Source organism: Drosophila bipectinata, chromosome 4 (genome assembly GCF_030179905.1).
Source record: "Drosophila bipectinata strain 14024-0381.07 chromosome 4, DbipHiC1v2, whole genome shotgun sequence".
Lineage (NCBI taxonomy): Eukaryota > Metazoa > Arthropoda > Insecta > Diptera > Drosophilidae > Drosophila > Drosophila bipectinata.
The window spans coordinates 19,869,880-19,895,040 of record NC_091740.1 but is presented as its reverse complement, the minus strand read 5'-3'; the positions used below and the strand labels follow the sequence as shown (position 1 = coordinate 19,895,040).

Sequence of the window (25,161 nt, the reverse complement as noted above, 5' to 3'; positions counted from 1 at the left end):
AAAAGATCGATCATCCGTGATCTGCTATAAATGTGGAAAAGCTGGACATGTATCTACTGTGTGCCCAGATCGTCAGGAGCGTCCGCCGATGAAGAGCAATACCATCAAAGACGTAAACATATGCACAGTACTTGAGCCCTTAGGAACGTTGCGGCAGTTTGGTGAGTCGTTCCAATTTTACTTCGACTCCGGAGCCGAATGTTCACTCATCAAAGAGACTGCATCACTGAGATTATCCGGCACTAGAATAAACAACGTAGTGACATTGAGGGGTATAGGTGGCAACTCTGTTTGCAGCACTTTACAGATATTGGCGAATGTTTTAATTTGTGAGCGTTCTTTCGAAATCTTGTTTCACGTAGTTTTAGACAATCATATCAAATACGACGCTCTGATTGGCCGGGAAATTTTGAGCCAGGGCATCGGCGTGACAATTACATCAAGCGCGCTTACTATGTTTAACGAAAAGTCTGTATTACCTGTCGTAGTCTCCGAATGCACTCCTGACCTGGCTGGTAGTCGATACCGATTTACATGGACAGGATAAAGACAAACTGCTCTCAATATTACAGGGGTATTCAAATTCTTTTATAAACGGTATACCACAGAGTCGCGTGACTACGGGACAGTTAGAGATTCGCTTGATTGATCAGAATAAGACGGTTCAGAGACGCCCTTATCGATTGAGTGTGGAAGAAAAAGAAAAGGTTAGACATTCCATTCAAGAGCTGTTGGAAGCAAACATAATAAGACACAGTTCCTCTCCTTTCGCGAGTCCGATGTTACTTGTCCGCAAGAAAAATGGTACAGACCGTCTGTGTGTTGATTATCGTGAGCTTAATGCCAATACCGTTTCCGACAAGTACCCATTGCCACTTATATCTGACCAGATAGCTAGGTTGAGTGGTGCTAGGTTTTTCACGTGCATTGACATGGCGAGTGGCTTCCATCAGATCCCAATACATACAAGCTCTATTGAACGGACAGCGTTTGTAACCCCAGAAGGGCAGTATGAATACTTGGCTATGCCTTTTGGGCTTAAAAATGCGCCTTCTGTATTCCAGAGGGCCATTAATCGTGCCCTAGGCGATCTGACTCATACATATGCCATCGTTTATATGGACGATGTAATGATAGTTGCACGCACAAAGGAGGAAGCTTTCGACAGGCTAAAAATAACTCTACAAGCACTCGTCGAAGCAGGATTTTCTTTCAACATTAAAAAATGCTCCTTTCTTAAATCTTGTGTAGAATATTTGGGCTTCGAAGTTAGAGCAGGTGAAATTCGACCGAATCCTAGAAAAATACAAGCTCTTACAGATTTACCGCCTCCGCAATCTGTGACTCAACTGAGACAATTTATTGGACTGGTCTCGTATTTTCGTCAGTTTGTACCCAAGTTTTCACAGTTACTGAAACCACTCTATGCTCTAACTTCAAAAAGCATGTCATTTTCATGGGAATTAGAGCACGAGCAAATACGACAGAAGGTAATTTCAATCCTGACTAGTGAACCTGTTCTTACTATTTTCGATCCACAATTTCCTATTGAGCTTCATACAGATGCGAGTGCCGATGGCTATGGCGCAATTTTGTTGCACAAAATCGAAAACAAGCCACGAGTTATCGAATACTTTAGTAAACGGACTTCGTCAGCGGAATCGCGTTATCACTCGTATGAGTTGGAAACACTTGCAGTTTTCAATTCTATTAAGCATTTTCGCCATTACTTGCATGGTCGACATTTTATCGTTTTTACCGATTGCAATTCTCTCAAGGCATCTCGCACAAAAGCGGAACTGACTCCAAGAGTCCATAGGTGGTGGTCGTACATGCAATCTTTTGAGTTTGACATTCAGTATAGGCCAGGCGAACGAATGGCTCACGTAGATTTTCTGTCTCGAAATCCCATATCAAAAGATCGCATCCAGTCAAAAGGTACAGTGGAAAAACATATAAATTTAACAGAGATTACTGACAAATGGTTGTTAGCTGAGCAGCAACGAGACGTAGAAACGTCGTCTATTGTTTCTAAATTGCGTAACGATGATCTTTCTGAGGATTTGGCCAAAACGTTCGAGTTAAGGGCAGGAACGCTGTATAGGAAAATTCAAAGAAACGGAAAGACTCGTTGTCTCCCTATCATCCCAAAGCCATTTAGGTGGTCAGCTGTAAACAACGTGCACGAGTCAATTATGCACCTTGGTTGGGAAAAAACCCTTGAGAAAATGTACGAATACTATTGGTTTGACAAGATGTCCAAATACGTTCGCAAATTTGTCGACAACTGTATTACATGCAGATTGTCAAAGCCCCCATCTGGTAGGGTACAAGCGGAATTGCATCCCATACCAAAGGTTAACATCCCGTGGCATACAGTCCACATCGACATCACAGGGAAGCTTAGTGGTAAAAATGAACAGAAGGAATACATAATCGTGTCAATAGACGCCTTCACGAAGTTTGTCTTTTTATCTCATACATCGAGGCTAGACACCGAGAGCTGTATTAGGGCATTAAGATCACAAATATCATTGTTCGGCGTACCCTCTCGTCTGATCGCAGATCAGGGACGTAGTTTTTCAAGCACAGCATTCCGTGATTTCTGTTCGGTTCAAAAGATAGATTTGCATCTGATCGCCACAGGTGCTAGTCGGGCCAATGGCCAAGTAGAGCGAGTTATGAGTACTCTAAAGTCCATGCTAACAGCGGTTGAGACAGGTCAGGGGTCATGGCAAGATGCTTTATGCGAAATTCAACTGGCTCTTAATTGTACGCCCAATAGAGTGACTAAGGTTAGACCTTTAGAACTACTTATTGGCAAAGAAGCAAGGCCGTTTGGTCTCGTACCTGTTGTTGAAAATAAGAACGATGTTGATATTGATAAAGTTAGAGAAATGGCTAAGCAAAACATGGAAAAGAACGCCAATTATGATAAGGCTAGATTTGATAAAGATAAGGCTACTATTGTAAGACATAAAGTTGGTGATCACGTTTTGCTTAAGAACGAAGAGCGACATCAGACAAAATTAGACCCTAAGTTTAGAGGACCGTTTTTAGTAACCGAAATATTGGAAGGAGATCGGTATAAACTTAAGGCACTAACTAATAATAGAACCTATAAATATTCTCACGAATTTTTGAGGCGTATGCCTGAGAAGGGGATTACCACAGAGTTGGATGATGAGTGTGATGATGAAGAAATCACAGAACTGAATGATGAAGTCAGTGATGAAGATGCCACAGATCAAGCCGGCGAGGGCTGTGATCTTGAAATAGAATAAAGACCTTTCCGGATCGGTTCCATATTTCATGACTTTCTGTAGAGGTGAGCGCCCGAGTTATGTGGTTCTCCATTTGCTGCATTAATATTGAAATTTTGGTAATGATCGGACGTCAGTTATTTGGCCGGCTTATAAACTAAACTGTGAGCTATTTGTGATGGCCGGTTTGTCTGGATATAAGCTGTGGGCTAAATTAACTTGTTTATTGGCTGGCCAGTTTATTTTGTTAATGACTGTGTGCTAGTTGTTGGCATGATTTTTGTAAATGAAATGAAGAATATGATCGCCTTATGAAAGAAAAGGCTGAATAATTTTAATTGTTTGAATTTAAGTTGGTGGTAATCTGAATCTCATGGCAAACGTTGTATAAGAGTAAGAAATAATTTGTTCAATTTTTATTTAAGAAGAAAAATGTATTTTTGCGAAACCTGCTTGAATTTGAATATGTATTAAAAGGAAAATAATAATAATAATAATAAGAGAATATTTTGTAAAACCTTTATATTGTAAACTCACGAGGACGTGAGATAGGTCAGGAAGGCCGTGTCGCAGAATAATTTAAACATTCAAATTATAACGATTATTTGTTGGTACACATTTGTTTTATTTCTTTGTGGTTCCCCTTTCTTTCGTGCGAGGCAGATACATAATTCTGTCAACGTAGTCTGGCCGTGGGCATGAGTGAGACAGATAGTGTTCGTCATAACTCACCACACTGTGCGTGTGTATTGGAGGGTGAGAAGGAATTGAAAAGGGATCGACATGAATTAAACAGGCAGTCGAGTTGTGAAATTCAATCAACATGCCACGCGCCAGAAAACGTTTCGCCGAAAGTCCGGTCAAAGACTCGGATAATGAATCCTCGTCACATATATGAATCTAAAAAGTTAATTTAGTAAATCCAGTGGATGCTTCCTCTTGAGTCTTCTGACATCTTCATTTCGAAGAAGCAATTTGTTTCTGAATGAACTCAATATTAAATATTATTACTTATTAATATTTGTTATCAACTACAAATCGTTCTTACAAAGGTAAAGAAAGTGGGTAAGGAAGAAAGGAGGTAAAGAAAGTGGTTACACAGTGACGGTGCATAAAAAACAAAAACCAAAACTACGATAGAGCAGCAGCAGTAGCACATACAAAAATATTTTTTGCACTGCTCTGCTCTCGCTCTAGATTTTTGGCTACGGCTACGAGGAGCACAGAATATTTATACTCTTGCAGAGGGTATTATAATTTTGTCCAAAAGTGTGCAACGCAGTGAAGGAGACATCTCCGACCCTATAAAGTATATATAATCTTGATCAGGATCACCTCCTGAGTTGATATGTGCATGTCCCTCTGTCCGTTTTCTGTTTTTACGCAAACTAGTCTCTCAGTTTTAAAACTATCGTCTTGAAACTTTGCAAGCAGTATATAAGTCGGAACGGCCCGGATCGGTCGACTACATCCTATAGCTGTCATATAACTGATCGGAAAAGATCGGAATTGACCCAACTTTTGTGTTTTTGAAGATAGAAAGCTAGAATTTGGTACAGATTCTATTTTCACTTCATCCAACCTATCAAATTTCATAAGGATCGGCCAACTATATCCGATGTTTGCGATATATATCCGGTTTTAACTGCAAGGGTATATCAACTTCGGCTCCGCCCGAAGTTAGCTTTCCTTTCTTGTTTTTTCTGCTATTGCTATAGCTATAGCTTTAAACTTCTCGCTCTTAAAGCTCGGAGCAGAGCAGAGCAGACAATTTTCAATTTTCTGCTACGGCTCCGCTCCCGCTCTCGGAAAAGTGACAGCGGTAGCAATAGCAGAGCCATATTTCTATGCATCTCGCTGTTACGGAGTAGTAAATGCAAACACTGGTGCCAGTCCCGACATTTTCATTTCGAAGTAGCAATTGGTTTTAGCTGTCATCTCTTGTCAATTCAACTTGGAAACCAACGTTGAAGCGACTCAGAGTTAATTTCAATTAATTTGTCTGCTGAGAGTCAATTTTTTTTGCGTACAAGTTCAATTATTGTGAAATTATGTATTTGAAACATTGATGAATCGTTAAACGATACTTTATTATCATTTTATATTTTCAGATGGTACATTTTGTGTTTTTGAAGATAGAAAGCTAGAACTTGGTACAGATTCTATTTTTGGTCACTTCATCCAACATACCAAATTTCATAAGGATCGGCCAACTATATCCGATGTTTGCGATATATATCCGGTTTTAACTGCAAGGGTATATCAACTTCGGCTCCGCCCGAAGTTAGCTTTCCTTTCTTGTTTTTTCTGCTATTGCTATAGCTATAGCTTTAAACTTCTCGCTCTTAAAGCTCGGAGCAGAGCAGAGCAGACAATTTTCATTTTTCTGCTACGGCTCCGCTCCCGCTCTCGGAAAAGTGACAGCGGTAGCAATAGCAGAGCCATATTTCTATGCATCTCGCTGTTACGGAGTAGTAAATGCAAACACTGGTGCCAGTCCCGACATTTTCATTTCGAAGTAGCAATTGGTTTTAGCTGTCATCTCTTGTCAATTAAACTTGGAAACCAACGTTGAAGCGACTCAGAGTTAATTTCAATTAATTTGTCTGCTGAGAGTCAATTTTTTTTGCGTACAAGTTCAATTATTGTGAAATTATGTATTTGAAACATTGATGAATCGTTAAACGATACTTTATTATCATTTTATATTTTCAGATGGTACATTTTAGATAATAAGCCATTTGCGATATGCGCGTTGTTACTTGGTTAATCAATCAACCTTGGTTAGTAACGTCGTTTCGACGTGATTCAAAAGTTAAAGCATCTTGAACTTAGCAACGTGTATACGTCACGTTGAACGCCCTTCTTTTTCCCCAAGTGCTTGCCCTGCTTTTTCTTGCCAATCACGCGGGCGAAGAGATCGGAGGAGGTATATACAAGAAAGAAATGGGGCAAGGAAGGACGGCTGACTCGCTGTAACACGCAGGTTTCCGAAGTTCACGCCAGTTCACTCCGTTCACGCGTTTCCTGAGGAGTCGGACGCATTTAAGTGAAGCAACTTTTTTCAGAAGCTGGGGGGGCGATCGCCCCTTTGTGATTCTTCGATCACCCCTAGCTTTACCATCCTTGCAACCTCTCCGTAGTGCAGCTTCTCTACTGCTGGAGACACCGGATAATGCCTCTGTTTCACCGCTTTCGTCTCCCCGACGTCGTTTCTATGGCTAATCAAATGGGTCTTGCCCAAGCCTAGCTAAACAAAAGATGGAAATAGCTCTATCACCGTCGGAAAACTAGTGTTTCGGACAACTCCTGTCTTACCGAAATTTCGCCGACCCGAAACTTCGAGTGAAAAAGTTCGAAACTCTTCCAAAAATCCAGGTAAAAGGTATGAGTCTTACTTAGGCCTTTGAAATCCACATCCGTCGTCAGCTGTCCCACAACCTGTTGTCGTTGACCATCATCCGTGCTTACTGTTGTTCCTTTCCGCTTGAAGTCTGCCTTGCTCTTACCATGCTCTCCTTCGTGATGCTCGGTGTCGCTCTCTTCCTTCCACTCACGACCCTCCGTGCCACTCTCTTTCTTCTCTCCTACTTGTCCTTGTTAAAGCCTAACGGAATGCGCTGATGAATCGCATCCAAAACAGAAGACCTTTCGCTTTCCTGCGCAGTCGTGATACCTGTGACCCTCTTTCCTGCGATTCCAGCAGATGAGAGCCCCAGCCTTCACTGCGTCTGCTTCTTTGTCCGTAAAATCTTGGGCCTCTTCTCATTCCAGATCACTGCCTAATTCCGCTACAGTTTTGCTGGAAGCATGGCCCCTACGCGAGCCTTTGTCTTCTCGTCTCTGTGTTTCCCCATAGGCCTTCTTTATCCAACCTGGCTTTGACGCGCTGCTATCTCGTCTCACCTCCTCTAAGCATCATTCACGACGCCTGCAAACTTCTCTTAAGTGGCCTATCGAACGTATCGACACATTCAGGAACTCGTGGCGGATCTCGGACCTGAGATTTCTTCTAACCATTTCTACTAGGGTGGCTTCGCTCAAGGGAATACTCAGCCCATCCATCAGTTGCTCTACCGCCCCGTAAAATGAATCAAAATCCTCTCTTTCGCGTTGGTTTTGATCTCTTATTGCCGCACAGAGCTGAGAAATTACTAACCTGTGTTTGGTGGGTCAATGCTTCTATCCGATAGATGAAATTAACGACAGTCATCCCCTCTGGATGTCCGCTAAACCGAATCTTCCAGTTGTTTATAATGTTTCCCAACTTATCTGATCTTTACGCTAGGCTTTCTTCCGCCTGTTGCCTTATCCCATTCCTAAAACTGTACCTTTTATCTTGAATCGCCATTTCATTATCGTAAATCCCACTGAATTGTTTGTGGACTCCAGCTCTCACTTCTTCCTCTCTGGATGCTCTCTTTGGTAGAATAGTCTGTCCACCTGTGCCGACAGCTGTTCCAGTAATGTCGCCTGCATGGCGCTCACTGATTGGGACACAATTGAATGGAGCTCCGCTGTGCTTCCTAAAGTTTCTGCCTGAGAGCCTGATTGGCTAGTCCCGCAGGGTAAGTCTGGCCGGCGAGTCTGCTGGCTCGTACTTGCCCCGGCCGTGTCACTTGACGCTTGGACTTTCTCAAAGCAAACTACGTGCACAAAGCACGTCGGGAATAAGGACTTCGACTTGGCATGTGTTGTTATGGATGTCTTGAGGAACTCGTGCCCGCACTTGGTCCTGGCTCTGCCAGTTGCCATTTCATTGTTACATAACGTGCAGATGGGCATCTTCATGGGTTTCGCTGCCCCCTTCTCTGCCTCTGCCGGATTCATCCTTTCCTATATTAATTTCTAAATCTGAAGATACACTAATAAATGCTCTCTCTTCGACTTCCACAACTCTGATCTCTATTAATCTGAAACCAAACTTCACCATCGTTTAATTTGCCTACCGCCAATAAACGTTGCCTTTTGTTCTTCTTCTTTCTAATTTGCTCCTCATTCTGATCTGTTCAAGAGATAACTCGAGAAACTCCCCTACTCAGCTCTTCGTCGCCCGTCCCTGCTAATTTCCAGGTACCGCGAGTCAACAAGTATATCTCTTAACACGTGGTCATTTGTAGCTCCTACGACTGAATTCCAAGTGTCTATCTTCTCTACTAGGGGACGACGGGTCCTAACTGCCAATCTCCAGACGTGGTCAAACATCAGTTTGCTGAGTGATACACTTCTCCAAGCGACTGTAGCGCCAGTTTTTTCGTCCCTTTGCTCTTGTAACAACTTATCTGTCATAACTCGTGGTCAGGTTGGGCCTTTCTCTCCTTAAATCCTACGCGAGAAACTGAACTGCTGCGACTTCTGTGGCACCGTGGTCTACCCTTACTCTTTTTTTTTTTTTTATTATAGCTTTGCTTTTATTTATTGAATCTACTCTTAATTTTAAGACTAACAATAAGTTGACGAATCTTAACATTAAAATTTAACTAACAGTATACTAAGACTGCATTCTGGTTGCGCGTCCCTCAGGTCGGTCGCTGGGTGGGTAAGTCATTGCGACGAAGGCGTGATTGGTTGCTCAACCTTGTTAGACCTTTCGCCAGGTAGTTAGGGTGCACCGATAGCTTGGTTAAGTACTTTACCTTCTGTTCTGCGATCGCTTCTTTGACTGGTAGAATGTTTAAGTCGCGGTGTATGTTTTCGTTGCGAACGTACCACGGTGCCCCGGTGATTGTTCTCAAGATCTTCGACTAAACTCTTTGAATTATGTCAATGTTGCTATTGCTGGCGTTCCCCCATAACTGGGAGCCGTACATCCATATAGGTTTTAGTACCGAGTTGTACAGCAGGACTTTATATTCAAGGCTAAGAGGTGACCGAGCGTTGATAAGCCAATGAAGGCCGCTGGCTTTTAGCTTTAGGTGTGTTCTGTTGGCTTCAATGTGCCTGCGCCATGTGAGTCTTTTGTCGAGATGCACTCCTAGGTATGTTACTTCGTTTGCTTGTGGGAGTAGAGTGTTGTTTAATGTTATCTGCGGGCAGTTTTGCCTGTTCAGAGTGAACGTGAACGTAACATGCATGCATTTTAGTTCGTTCACTTTAATTCGCCAGTCTGACAGCCATTTTTCGACATCGAAAAATCGAAACTGCTGCGCAGTTGCTTGAATCGGGCATTTTGAGCGGCTAAGAATAGCCTAACCTAGACGTGTGCTTGTCGGGATATCTGCTGTGTAGAGGACATATAATATTGGCCCTAGCACGCTGCCTTGAGGAACTCCAGCTCCAACAGTGTAATCATCGGATATAGCGGTGTTGCACCTCACGACAAATTTTCTGTCGTGAAGGTAAGACTCCAAAATCTTGTGGGTGCTGTAGGGGAGCATTGTCTTGATCTTGTACATTAGACCTTCCAGCCAGACTCTATCGAATGCTTGAGAGACATCTAAAAATATGGCAGTACAGTACTCTCGTTTTTCGAACGCGTTCCGAATTTCGACTGTTATCCGGTTGACCTGCTCAATTGTTCCATGCTTTTCACGAAACCCAAATTGGTGTGACGGGATTCCTTCCTGGATTCTCAGGTATGTGTTAATCCGAGTCATTAGGCATTTTTCAAAGAGTTTAGATAAGCAAGAGAGTAGGCTTATAGGTTTATACGACGTGGGGATAGTGTGGTCTTTTCCCGGCTTTGCTATTATTATTATAATTGACTTTTTCCATCTCACTGGAAAGTGGCCAAGTTTTGCGATGGCATTACATAGCTGGGTGAGAGTTCAAACGGCGCAGTATGGGAGCTCAATGATCATTTTGGGAGTTATGAGATCGCAGCCAGGGGATTCTTCGGATTCAATTGTCGTTTGATGATGTTAACCATTTCTTCCGTGAGTGATTTCGTTTGGGCGAAACTCAATCGGCTCATGTTGAGGCTGGGGCTCATCTGACAGAGTCGGCAAAGTAAACGCATTGGTGGCAGGATTTGGTTGGATGACATTTTTAAGGTGTTTGGCAAACGTACTGGCTCTGTCTGCGTCGCTGCGCGCCCACCCGCCTGTGGAATTTCTAATAGGCATCACGGTTTCTTTCGGTGAGCTCAGAGTTGGGTGAGCTCTCCATAGTGAGTGTTTCGTACTGTTAGTTGACAATTGCTCTATGTAGCGGTGGTGGACATACGTTTCTTCTTGCTGTAGAGCTTGATCAAGTTGACGTGAGGCATGTTTGAAGCGTTGCTTAGCAGATGGCGATCTGTGACATTGCCATTCTTGACGTAAGCGTCGCTTTTCGAGGACGAGCTGTTTGATTTGTAGATTTGTCTTCTTTTGATTGCGTTGTGTGTTTATAATTTGAGGTGTTGAAACTCGAGCTGCAGAGACGAGTACAGACTCCAGCGAATCAACAAAACTGTCTACGTTGGCTTCGTCGCTGAGGTGAGGACTCAGCTCAATGTGTGAGCTGATGTACTTCCTGTATTTAACCCAATTGGTTTTATGTGAGGTCAGATTTGATGATTGATCCCATGTTCCTGGGTGTTGGAGTAGAGTAAAAAGGACAGGCGAGTGATCAGATGAAAGATACGAAAGGCATTCGGCGCATATCAGATTTTTAGCGGAATGTTTTTGGTAATCGCAAAGTCAATTAAAACGGGAAGTTTCTTTGGGTCTGCCGGCCAGTATGTTGGTGTGCCAGAAGAAGCACAGTCTAGCTTGTTCTTAGCTTTGATAATTGCATTATAGAGCTGCTTTCCTTTTGGGGTTACGAGACGAGATCCCCGGTGTGTGTGCTTGGCATTGTAGTCTCCTGCTGCTATGAAGTGGTCTCCGAGTGAGTTGAAAAATTGCATAAACTCATCTTCGGCTATGGTGAAGCGTGGGGAGCAGTATACGGCAGCTAGAGTTAATTGCTTGCCAGTATTTAGGTGTATATTTATTGATGTGGCCTGTAGGTAGTTTTTTGCAAATTTCGTATGATAATGGTGCTTGATACGGCTTCTGATTAAAATTCCAGTCCCGCCGTGTGCTTTACCGTCTGGATTATTTTTTCCATAGAATGAATATCCTCGTAGTTGGAAATTGTATCTGTTCGTAAGATGTGTTTCTGAAAGCAGCATTACGTCGATTTGATTGTCTAGTAGGAATTGCGCTAACTCGAGTTTATGCTGCGAAACGCCGTTACCGTTCCATGTAGATATTCGTAGGGAAGTCATTATTTGGATTGTTGTGAAACCAGCATTTGTATTAATAGATTTTGGTTTCGCATTAGATCTTGCATAGTTGTACGCATAAACAACCATGAACTCCGTAAGGCTTTGTTGTAGACTGCATAGCTTCAAAGTTCATGGCTTCAAAGTTACTTTTTGGCTGCTCTGGAAGTTGATACTGCTGAGCCGTGTTCGGTTCTTGGTGTGCTGATTGCGGCAGTGAGCTTTTTGAGGCTAGGGTAGCCAGTCCTGATTTTAAAGCGCTTGCGTATGTGACATTTTTGTCAGAGTTAATAAGTCCTAGTGAGGATCTGGCTGCAGTCGAGAAGAAGACTTCAGGGTTTTGACCTGGAGGCTATGAACTGATTATTTTGGGTGCGGGCAGTAAATCCCCTCTGGTGGATGCGACTTTTCAGCTCCTTATAAACTGGGCAACCTCTATAGTTAGCAGTGTGATTTCCACCGCAGTTGCCGCACTTTTTCGAGTTTTGGTCATCTTTGCTCGCTGGGCAGTGTGCGGAGTCATGAAGCTCACCATAAACTACACAAACTGGGCGCAGTTTAGAGTAAGACCTTGTATGGCCATATTCTTGGCAGTTCGCACATTGTACCGGGCCATTGCGTTTGTGCGGCTCCTCAACTGTAATTCTGCGGTGCAGCAGGAACTGAAGATTGTATATAGGGTGCACTTCGTATTTCTTGAGGGGCTTAATTTGTGATTCGATTTCAACCTTAAAGAGTGGCTGCGGCTTTCTATCTCTGTTAGAGATATTGAACACTGTCTTCCTTTTATTGGGCTTAGGCTTCCTTTTTTCGACTTCTGTAGATTCGGCGTCATCCTCAAAGTCTGCCAAGATTTTAAAACGGTTTGAGTTCGTGGGCCCTTACTCTAAGTGTAGAATTCCAGGCGGTTCCCGCACCACTGCTGAGGATTTTGGTCAGGTTACTACCGTGCTACTGTAACCATCCCTAAATAGTATAGGGTTGGCGGCAAGGCGGCGGCGAATTAAGCGAGGCGAATTATTTTTCTTTAACTTCATTACAAAATCCAGGTTAAAGTGTACTTAAATATCTACCGTATCCCCATCCCCTTACTTTCGCTAACAATTCAGCTTTCTCTCTTGACTTATATATCTACTAATTAGCTTCAAATAAGAATTACTCCCTAAGCTCCTTTACCCTGCTCCGTGGTGAAAGGTTATCTGCGGTTAGCGCATGCGGAATTGCTACGTATCTGCGCGATTTTTTTCAATAGACTCGGTCGACTTTATCCACGATCTAACATTGCATAACCTAGGTTCGGCAACGCTCTTGCTTTATTTCAGGATCGGCCTTTTGCTCTAACGGCTCACTCACGGTCTCAAGGTGAGGGCAATCGTTCACTTGGTGGACCCCCTTCGGGCGAGAATCGGACGACGCGATAGATTAAAGACCGGAATATTCCGTGTCGCTTCAATTGGCTTCGTATAAAATTAGGATTAACTCACCCCTTTCATCCGCGACGAGCTGGATGAAGCGCTTCCACTTGCTCAAAGTGGAAAGGAATTCATCAGTAGGAGCTGGTGCTCTTGATTTATTGAATACAAAATATAAACTGAACTTAAGAATTAACAAAAGCTTATGCATGACCAGATGCCCGTGGCAAACCGCTGACCATGCACATTTTGCAGAAGTCATACGATCGCTGTCAGCCAATGAGACAAAGCCACGGCCCATAATGGCACAATATGTTGGCTCAGCTCTCGGGCCCATTAGGGTGAAACAAAATTAAGGTGGACCATGAGTGGTATAAGAAGTGTAATAATAATAATAATAATAAAAATGATTAATATTAAAAAAGGGAATATGAATTGGCTTGCTCAGCCGAAGCTGGGTGTTGGTTCTTAACTTACATACTACATAACCTGTACTTATGTGCAGAATGGTTATGCTGAATTATTATAACACCCGAAACCATTATATGTCAAATCTAGAAAATAAAGTAGACACTTGATTTAAACAGCAGACGAAACAACACTTCTTTTGGAAAAACTCAAGACCTTTGGGAAAACTCAAGAACCTCATCTTCTTCGCAGCGGAGTCACAGGTGAGTCACAGGACCACGGAACCTACTTACATCTATAACTTGCGCGGTAAAGTTATCAACATTAAGCACCCAACACCCAGAGCTACCAGCTGGTCCCATCACTCACAAGATCAAAAATGAATTGAATAGCGGACAGTTAATGCCACTATGTGGGTTGTTCCGACGAACGGTGGGTTGTTCATACCTATTCACATTTGGTACATCACATGAACATTTGGTATAAAAGATGGCAAAATGATGCCTTCCGCATTATTGATCGTCATAACGAAAGCCAATATACAGGGTGACAATAAATAACCCGGACAAACTTTGAAGCAATCTATTATAAATGTATTATGATGCAGCCCTTAAATAAATGCATTTATCGATAGCTTGTACTTTTCTGAAACAAATATATTTACATTTTTGTGATTCCCATCCATTTAATATTTTTTTCGGGATGTCTAACAATCGTTGTGAAATTTTAAAACTGTTTCAACAAGGAAATCGCCAATGCGACATTGTTCGTTTGCTTGGCATACCAAAACAAACGGTCTCTGACGCTATCCGGCGATTTAATGAGCTTGGCCATGAAGGTGACCGTCCCGGACGAGGCAGACCATGTACCGCTAACACTTCCAGAATTCGCCAGATAGTTAAAAAGCGGATCACTCGGAATTGCAGAGTCTCGGTCAGAAAAATGCATCTTCTTACGGATGACAATAAGCGCGTGAGACTCCAAAGATGCCGTCAGCTAAAGCGTCGCGCCGCAGGTCAAAAATGGGAGCGTATTCTCTTCACGGACGAGAAGATATTCACCATCCAACAGGCGCACAATCACCAAAATGACAGAAGTTGGTCTGCTTAAGCTCCAGGTACCTCTGAAATAATCGAGCGCCGTCAATGTGAGCACTCTTTAATGGTTTGGGGAGGAAAATGCGCCACTGGCAAAACACCCCTTGTTTTCATCGATCAAGGGGTCAAAATCAATCAGGAAGTGTACCGCCGGGACATTTTGGAAACTATTGTGCTTCCTTGGGCCCAGCAGCACTTCGGTGATGCGGAGTGGACGTTTCAACAGGATTCAACGTCACCCCATAGAGCCAAATTGACTCAGGACTGGTGCAAAGCCAATTTCCCGGACTTAATCATATGCAGTGAATGGTCACCTTACTCGCCAGATCTTAATCCGATGGACTAGAGTGTGTGGTCTATTTTGGAGTCCAGGGCATGTGCTTAACGTCACATAAGTTTGGAGGCGCTGAAGCAATCATTGCTCCGAGAACAGGATCGATTATCGGAAGAACCTCCTGCGGCCTATTGCGCTAAATTTCCAGAAACGTTTAGGGCTCTGCATCGCAGCCCAAGGAAGGCACTACGAAACCAGCTGAATATATGTTAACACAATACCTATTTAATATGGTAGTTGTGTATCTGGATTTTTTCTCAAATACAGTTCCTTAAAAAGTTATAATCAAAAATGTTTGTCCGGGTTATTTATTGTCACCCTGTAATTGGAAATTGAGCGCGTTAAGAAAATACAATTCAATCGTATAATTAGTGAAATCGTTAGGAAAACGTTTGTACATTTTCAGTCTACTATGCAAGGTTATGATTTCCACACTGACCATGAATCATGTTTGTAGTAACAATATCAAACAGTGTTGGATCAAAAGACGGATCTGAAACCATGCAGAAATGAAACTATCGATATCTTCGGGACGTATTTTATCGACAAAAAAAATTCGAATGTCGATACGACCCACTCGACTGAATACATCCAAACATGTGTGAGCCCAAATACATTCAATTTGGCAATAAAATTCACTCGTGGCTCTAATTTTTGATCACGAACACGTGAATGGGTTAATGCCAGTTGGGTGAATGCCTCCGCGACACTCATTGCCGAAGCTGGTGGCAACAAACCGAAAGCATTGCAGAAGTGAGCACCAGACTCGGAGCTGGTGAGCTGATACATTGTGAGCCGAAATCCAACGGCTGCAATGTTGACTCGTAAATGCTGAGCAAACATGTTTTCCCGGCAATTTTGGGTGATTAACAGAAGCTTATTGATCAAATGCACCGTCAAGATTTGGTGGAGGAGCTGGAAGCCAGAAACGAAATAAGCCACATACTTGAAACTTCCCCAATAGGGCGCTGCAGTCCAAACCCCACCGTTGATAGAAATCAGGGCTCAAGCTGAATCGTGCTTGGAAAATCGACAAAAACTCCTGGTAACGAGCTGGCGAGAGGAAGTTCGACGTTCCCAGCACTGAGAGTTAGAGGCAACAACGGCTATGGAAGGTGGCATCGAGTGGCGGCGATGACGTGGCATGTAGATGTCGGTTTGAACATCCAGATAGAAAGCGCAATGTTGCTGTTCAAGAAAGCGCAATAAAGGTCCAGAACCGAAAACTGCAAACTCCTTATAGTCCATATACTCAAGCTTATCATGGATGGTCCCGAACTCCTCGCTAAACTTATCATTGCGGTCGGGCAACCTTTGCAGCGCAGCGCCAGAAGCTCCTCCAGAAGAAGAAAAGCTCATTTGCCGGTCCATGATGCCCAAAGCAAAGAGGTGAAATAAAATTGGGGCGGATGAAAATTGCACCGCGAAACCGATAACCGAAACCGCGATAAGGGATACGAATTACAGAGCCGTAAATAGCCGCGCAGGCGAATTTCGCGATTGTTTATGCAACTTGAAAAACTTTGCCAAATAATTTTGGCAGGTATAGAGAGTCGCACACCATGGGCGAAAAAAAAATAGGAACAGGGAGTTTATTCACGCATATGAGAAGTACGCCCGGCGAGAAGGCCAGGTGCATATGCCCAAAGCTCAAACAGGGGACAAATACTTACCGCGACAAATACATAATGCACTGGAAAGATAAGACTGCAGCGATAAAAGATGTAGCAAGCTGACAAGAGTTGCGTTGCCGCTGCGTATATAAAGAAACCGCTTCCTATAAAAAAATAAAAAGAACTCATTCTTACGCTTGGAGGGGTTTACCTTGGTGGGAAGCTGGAGGCAGTGGACTGGGAGGAGATTCCCAGCAAGGCTCAACGAAAAGCCGAACCTCCATCAACCTGCCAAATTCAACGACGGACTGGAGAGTCACGATGCGGTGGGACTGCGGAGGCTCGTTGTTCTCACGCTAAATGACGACACTGCGAGGAGACGGGACATCGGATTAGGCACGGTTTCGAACATGTTACGGTCCGGGCTTACAAGTCGATTGCCAGGAGCAAGACTGGAGGCATCGAACTGGAGGAAGACGTCCAAGAGCCAGACTTGAAAGAGCCAACCAAAGAGGGCACCCGAAAGGATTGTCGGATCAGGAGGAGGACCCCCTGGAAGGGACATCTCGAATTAGATCGACTAGAGATGTTACTGTGTTGGACAGTATCTTGGATGTCTCTGACAATCTTGCAGATAAACTTTCACCACAGTAATTCAGAAACCCCGGAACCTTCGAGAAAAAATTCATGGGTTGGGAGAGTCGGAGTGTAGGCTCTAAAAAGACGATACAAAAGTTATAAGTGAAGCCTGCATCCTCGCAAAAAAATAATCCTAACCTTTTTGTTCTACCTACCGCTAACGGTGTTTTGCGGCAAGGTAGATCGGACTGTACGAAGTCAAGGAATGTTGGTCGCCAACACTTGCACCCTTAAAAACAAGGCCCGTAAAGCCTTGAACTTTTCTAGTAAAGCAGATACAGAAGGCGTAAAGGAAGTAGGCGTAAAGTGGGCCTCAGGCAAGATACCAAAGAACTGCGTAGTGCAAAGAGGAATGCATGACCCGGGTTTCCAGCAAGGAAACCCTAGAGGCTCTTACAAATGCACAATTTCCAGGGTGTTCTCAGGACAAAACGATCCAGGCAACGTAAAGCCAGAGAAGTAACCCCGTCCCGAGCCAGCTCGAATACTTCCTAAGTAATAGGAATCTCAGTTGACTGATAAACAGTTTCAAGAGCTTTAAATTTTCAGGCCCAGTTGACATTTTCCCGTCACAACTAATCAATCTGAGGTCATCGGTTAGAAAAGCTTTATCACCAATTTTCAGAATAGGCATCGTGCCCGCGACGTGGTTGCGGACGAAGGTTGTATTCATACCCACAGCGGGAAAACAATCGCACTGCTCCCCTAAGGTCTTCACACCAATAAGTCTGTCGTCTTTCCTCCTCAAGACAATGGAAAGGCATAACTGTTTGCCTCACGGAATTGTTCTCAGACATTTTGTAGGTTTTTTTAATCGACCAAAAGAATCAGAGAAAGTTTATTTATTTATTCGTTTCGCCAACGGATAAATCCTTAAATGGCTACATAATAAAAATACTAATAAAAACTTAATAAGTTAATGAAGACTTGTTTTGGGAAAAGCGTTATAACTTCAACAATTTTCATAATTTCCTAATGAAATTGTTCTCGTTATATTCAGGATTATTGAGAAAATATTGATATGTATCAAAAATGATACAATTTCTTGGAAGTTGGTCTTTATTTTTATACTATCGTTTCAAAGAGCTTCTGTTCTTCAAAGAACATTGTAATGCTAATAGTTGTATAATATCAACGAAGTATTTAGTAAAAACAAAAAATAACATTTACTTTTTGACCAAGAATTCCAAATTCTTTCATTCAGCTGTGCTTTCAACGTTTTCGTTACACACAATGCCAACAATGTTGAAGGCGGACTGCTCGCTTATCCAAAACAATCCGACGATCAATGCTTCCAGGACCCCAATCACAGCTCCAGCTCAAATATCCAATATGTAGTGGCGTTGCAGTATGAGTCTTGAGATAGCTACGCTGATGGCCCATGCTGTTACTGGCATCATAAATATGAAATGAACGGGATACAGCTTCGTGAAGAACAGAAGCACAAAAAAGGCTCTGGACGCATGGCCTGACGGAAAACTGAACTTGTCAGGACCGATTGTAAGCATATCCTTGCTTGCCACCGGCCGTCTTCGCCTCACAAGCGCTTTCAACACGGCCACGTTGTTAGTGCTTTTCGGACTAACAACATCGAGTATTAGTCCGAAAAGCATGTTTACTTGCATTTGGTACAAGTTCTTGGAGCTGAACATATATTTATATACATATATTTAAATGCAATCCATGATGCGAACCAGGCAATGCCATCGCAGGATATCTCAAGGAACCGGCTATGTATCTTCAACGATTTTAAGAACGTCGAGTTTGAGACCGCAAAGACAAAGTACTTCGAAAGCTGCACATCCTTCTCCAAGAGGTACTTCAGAGCCGGCGAAGACGTTTTCATGTCGATAGAATGTTATTGTGACGGCGCTATTTTTATGCTAAAATAAAATTTTTTTGTACCAAAAAAATGTCGTCAAAATCCGACAAACACGACCAAAATTCAAAAATGTAATTTTCGTGTGTAAAAATGTTGTCCTTTTTGTTTAAAAAAAATGTAAGATAAATTTTTTTTCAAAAGCTACAACATTTTACTATTGAAAAATCTCGGAAATTTTAAAATCGTTTTTTCCAAATAAATAAAGATTTTGAGGGTGTTAGAAAAATTTCAAACTTTATTCGACCTAATGAACAATTCCTACTAGGTCTCTTCAAAAGTTCCAAATCACTGTCGCACTGTGTAATTAGTATATATTAAGCTAGTTGTAATTTATTAAGCTAGGAGGAGTTAATAAGAAAATTTAAAATTCTATACATTAAATTTGAAGGCGGGAGAGAAATGTTATAGAGTAGAGAAAATTTTAGTTCGAACATAAGACATAAAAGGGTCGTGCTGTATATACGTCGAACTACAATCGCTAAGGAATAGAGGAGTAAAATTTTTAGTGCTTCTATTAGGAATGTTAAAATTTATACCTCTAAGAGAAAAAGTTAAGAAATTCTTTTGTACGGATTCTATGAAGTCCTGATGTACTCCATATTGGGGACTCCAGACACATGAACCGTAATCGAGTATCGGACTGACCAAAGAGATGAATAATGTTTTGGTAATATACGGGTCATTAAATTCTTTTGGCCATCTTTAAATAAAACCAAGGACTCCTTTATCCTTATTAACCATAAAGGAAATATGGTCGGCAATTTTAAGTTTAATGTCTAATAGGACGCCGAGATCATTAAACTGAGCTAAGGCAAAGGGGAGCTAAGGCAATCTCATAAAGAGTATACGTAGCCTGCAGAGAGCAAGAACGATAGAAAAAAATAAATAAAACAAGAAAGCAAAGCTAACTTCGGGCGGATCCGAAGTTAATATACCCTTGCAGCTAAAACCGGATATATATCGCAAACATCGGATATAGTTGGCCGATCCTTATGATTACATCATAATAAAACCAATTAATTACAATAAAAAATCTAAAAAAAAGTCCCAAGCTTCTATCTTCAAAAATACGAAAGTTGATATTTCTACCATAAACCATTTCCGATCGTACAGTTATATGTCAGCTATAAGATATAGTCAACCGATCGTTATGAAATTTGGTAGATCGGATTAACTGACCAAAAATAGAATGTGTACCAAGTTCCAGTTTTCTATCTTCAAAAACACGAAAGTTGGGTCATTTCCGATCGTTCAGTTATATGGCTGCTATAGGATATAGTCAGCCGATCCTTATGAAATTTGGCATGTCGTATTATTTTGCCAAAAATAGCTCTCATGTCAAATTTGAACTCTCTAACTCTAAAAACACCAAAGTTATACCATTTCCGATCAATCAGTTATATGGCAGCTATAGGATATAGTCGGCCGATCCGGGCCGTTCCGACTTATATACTGCGTGCAAAGAAAAGAAGGGTGTGTGCAAAGTTTCAAGTCGATAGCTTTAAAACTGAGAGACTAGTTTGCGTAGAAACAGACAGACGGACAGACGGACATGCTCATCAACTCAGGAGGTGATCCTGATCAAGAATATATATACTTTATAGGGTCGGAGATGTCTCCTTCACTGCGTTGCACACTTTTGGACAAAATTATAATACCCTCTGCAAGGGTATAATGAATTACTCCTCATCTCTCCTTGTCACCATGGCTTTATTAAGCGTCGCTCCACCACCACAAAATATTACGACATGCCAAATTTCATAAGGATCGGCTCACTATATCCTATAGCTGCCATATAACTGAACGATCGGAAATGACCCAACTTTCGTGTTTTTAAAGATAGATAGCTGGAACTTGGTACAGATTATATTTTTGGTCAGTTAATCCGACCTACAAAATTTCATTAGGATCGGCCGACTATATCCTATAGCTGCCATATAACTGAACGATCGGAAATGACCCAACTTTCGTGTTTTTGAAGATAGAAAACTGGAACTTGGTACACATTCTATTTTTGGTCAGTTAATCCGATCTACCAAATTTCATAACGATCGGTTGACTATATCTTATAGCTGACATATAACTATACGATCGGAAATGGTTTTTGGTAGAAATATGAACTTTCATATTTTTGAAGATAGAAGCTTGGGACTTTTTTTTAGATTTTTTATTGTAATTAATTGGTTTTATTATGATGTAATCATAAGGATCGGCCAACTATATCCGATGTTTGCGATATATATCCGGTTTTAGCTGCAAGGGTATATCAACTTCGGCTCCGCCCGAAGTTAGCTTTGCTTTCTTGTTTTTCAAATAACTTTGGAATTGCCGACAGTTTAGAGATGCCTCTGTAATTGGCGGTTTCCAAAGATAAGTTGAAAGGTCTTAGAAGATGTTTATACTGAGGTTTTTGCACAGAGAAATACAGAGAGAGAGAGTATTTTAGCACACAACCTGGTACTCCGTCAAGGCCTGGCGAATAAATGGGTTTGACCTTTATAAGATCAGATAATAAGCTATTCTCAAAGAATATCGGACAGAAAATAAGATTAGCTGTAACGAACGCGTACAGTAAGTCATAAGGTTAGGTACAGTAAACTGTCCCTAACACTGCACGGGTGGTCTTTACCGCGCCGCTCTGTCTACTTGGGGACGGCTTGGCTCAGTCGAACGGGGCGTGGGTATGGGCACGGCAAACTAGACTGTGTAAGTTACGGAAATTTGTCGTAGACAGAGATAAGGAAGTGGGAAAGGAAAGCGGTAGGAGTCGGCCGATCCTTGGGTGGTTTATACTACTGACCCTATTGAATGAAAGACTAGATGTTGTTGTCCTTCGTCTATACCCTCCCTTCCATGTAGACTTTACACTAAACAGTGGGGTCTACCCATATTCAACTGCCATGTTTGATCCGAAGTGCTCTAAATAAAAGAATTTATCTCATGTTCATTATATATAATTAGGGATAATCAAAACTGAGGAAATATAATCCATAGAAAAATACAATTTATCAGAAAAATACAATTTATAAGGAAAATACAATTTAAACTAATATTCAAATAGAAAAGTAAAAGAAAATGTCATGGATTTCCCATTGTATTCGAATTCGGTAATTAGTCGTTTACTCACTCAGCTTTTCCGACTCTGCATCGATCGTTGGGCCCAAGAGGATGAGGTGCTTTTTGCTGTTTACCTAATTAAAGGAGAAGGAATACATTTGGGAAATACCAGACTAATAGTTCTGAATTGGTGTGCTTATGAAACTACTTAAAATATGGTCCTAGGATAAACAATGCATACTCCTTAGAGTTTACATTTAGGGAATATCAAGAGATTTAATATAAAAATTAAGAATTTATAGAATTAAATTAAAGAAAATTATACATGATTTCAATTAGGGTGGGAGTCGATACTAATTTGGCGCAGCTATCGAGGTTCGCCTTGGAATATTTTTGTGCAATTAAATATTGCCGAAAGTGTTCACATACACATGCTCGCAGGCAAGGTTAATGTTTTTCGCACTGTGTAGTACTGATATATTTTTTTTTCCTATTCAGGCTCACAAAAGAAAATCGTCAAAATACGGAACTTTCACCCTAACAAGTGGCTGGCTGCACGCTGAAGCACAAAAATAAACAAAACCGAACTGCAGCGGCAACAGTTATTCGTTGTTGTGAATGTTCTTATTTCTCCTCACATCCTGATCCTTCCTAATGCACGCTAACTTGGGGCTTCTCGGTCGCTGGTTACGTCACTCTATTGGCGGTCCATGCGAAGATCACGAAGCTAAGGGTGTCCCATTATTCCATGTTGGGGGGGTTACTGGGGTTCTTGCTGCTCCGATCTTGTCCTACGCCCGATCCAAGGCCAAGATCCAAACGCGAAGCCTATCAGGCTGCACCTGGTCGGAATCGTAGTACACTGTGCCACCTTGTAAATTTGGTCCCCAACACGATCACAATAACTATTGTTGTTTAATTTTATTTTACTCCGAATGCCTTTGCTGCACACACGTGTTTGTCGAATTTCCTATCACTTTTGGAATACGCTGATGGAAACTTCTTACTCGGCCAAAGATCAGGAAAGAATCAATGCTAAGAGCTGCCAAGAGTTTGAGCATTCCCATGCTTCCATAAAACTTCCCTGCCTAACGGAATAGTCGTATGATTTTCTACCTACTTTGGTCCGTTCATGCAAGTGTGGGGGGGAATTGCACATGCATATGCAATTCTGTTCCCATCTATTGGGTGGATACAGTCGAGGAGCGAAATATTGGCCTACCTATATATTTGTTTTCGTTTTGGAATGAGGTGCACACTACACACCCCTCCCCTACAGTTTAAATGGAGGGAAAACACCCTTGCATTAAAACTGGATAACACTAGGAGAGTGCACCATTACCAAATATCCTTGGCATGATATTTACCTATTTCCTTGCCATTCATGTCCTCCAACAAATAACAAGATTGGCCTAACTTCTTTTTGATTCGGGCTCTCATACCCATTCGCGTTGGTCTGCCTTGATATATGCTCTAAGGGCTGCGTTTATTGACCTGTTTACGCGCTCTGCTGCGTTAGATTGTGGGGCGTATACACCTGTAAAGATTTGTTGCACACCATATTTAGAAAGGTAGTCAGCTAGTTCGCGACTCTTAAATTGAGTACCGTTATCGCTGACGATAGTTTCGGGTACTCCAAAACACGTAAATATGTCCTCTTTTAGGATGTCTATGACTACCCTTGATGTGAACTTCTTGACTGCTTTCAAAAATGTAAATTTTGAGAAGTGATCGAGGATAATCAGTATTCCTATGTTACCTTTCTTTGTTCGTGGAAATGGTCCTATAAAATCTAAGTATAGACGATGGAACGGTCGTTCCGATGTCACTTTAGCTCCCATTGTTGGTTTTAAAGGTCGATTCGGCACTTTAGTAGTTTGACACACCTGGCAATTTTTGATATAATTCCTAATGTCTGCTACCATATTGGGCCAAAAGAATCTTCGCCGGATTTGGTCTAAGCATTTGGCGATGCCGCAATGAGCTAAAGCTGGCTGATCGTGTGCTGCATATATTACTCCGACTCGCAGTGAATTGGGAACTAAAAGTTTCCATCGATCATCAGCATGGCCGTTTTCAGAAAACTCCGTTCGATGATAAATATAACCATCAATAACCTGATAATCTGGCAAATCGGCGTTCTTGAATTTCTCTATCAATGAAGTATATTCGGATGACTTGAATGCTTCTGAGTCCAGGTCGATTTGTGGAAGAGTTTCATACTCCAGAGCGGAGATTTTATCTGCAGCTGAACTTTCATAAGTTCGGGAAAGAGCGTCTGCCACAACATTCTCGCTTCCTTTGCGATGAACAATTGTGAAACCGTACCCTTGGAGTTTAATAGCCCATCTGGCCAATCGCCCATTCAAGTCGGATTGGTTCATGAGCCACTTTAGGCTTGCATGATCTGTGACTACCTCAAACACATGTCCTTCGATATACATTCGGAATTTCTGAATTGCTAAAACTACGGCTAGGCATTCTAGTTCTGTCACGGTGTAATTGCGCTGAGCTTTATTTAGTTTCCTTGACATATATGCTATGGGACGTTCGCATCCTAAGTCATCTTTTTGGGCTAGAACAGCTCCTACACCATATGAAGATGCGTCACACTGCACTATGAATGGCTTATCATAGTCTGGATGACTCAAAAATGGAGCAGAGCACAGCTGCTTTTTGATTTCTTCGAAAGCTGCTTGGGCCATGGGATTCCATTGCAATAGTTTTCCTCTTAGAAGTTCGGTCAAGGTGGAATAGTTTGGAATGAAACGTTGGTACCAACCAGTCATTCCAAGGAATCGCCTGAGTTGTCGCTGATTCTGTGGAATCGGGAATTCTTTAACAGTGGATATTTTGTCTGGGTTTACTCGTAAGCTACCTTCCCCAACTATATAACCCAGGTAGTCTACCTGTTTAAGACAAAACTGGCTTTTGTTTATGTTGATAGTGAGTCCTGCCTTACGTAATTGGGTGGCTACTTCGGATAAGTGCAGCAAGTGGGATTCAAAACTATCTGATAGGATCAACAGATCATCTAAATAAACTAATACGTTCTGCTTAAGATTGTACGGAATTACCAGATCCATTAACCTACAAATTGTTTGAGGTGCGTTCGTCAATCCGAATGGCATCCGCTTAAATTGGTACAATGGTCTGTTCGGTATGGTGAAAGCTGTTTTTGCTCGAGAATCTTTGTCGAGGCATATTTGCCAAAAGGCGTCTTTAAGGTCAATCTTAGAGATGCAGTGAACCGGTGGGAGACGGC

At 42.0% G+C, this 25,161-nt stretch overlaps 1 pseudogene; it reads right to left on the bottom strand.

The window, feature by feature from the left end:
• Positions 1-18,041: 18,041 nt before the first annotated feature.
• Positions 18,042-18,868, bottom strand: LOC108133287 (polyisoprenoid diphosphate/phosphate phosphohydrolase PLPP6-like; annotated as a pseudogene).
• Positions 18,869-25,161: the final 6,293 nt, after the last annotated feature.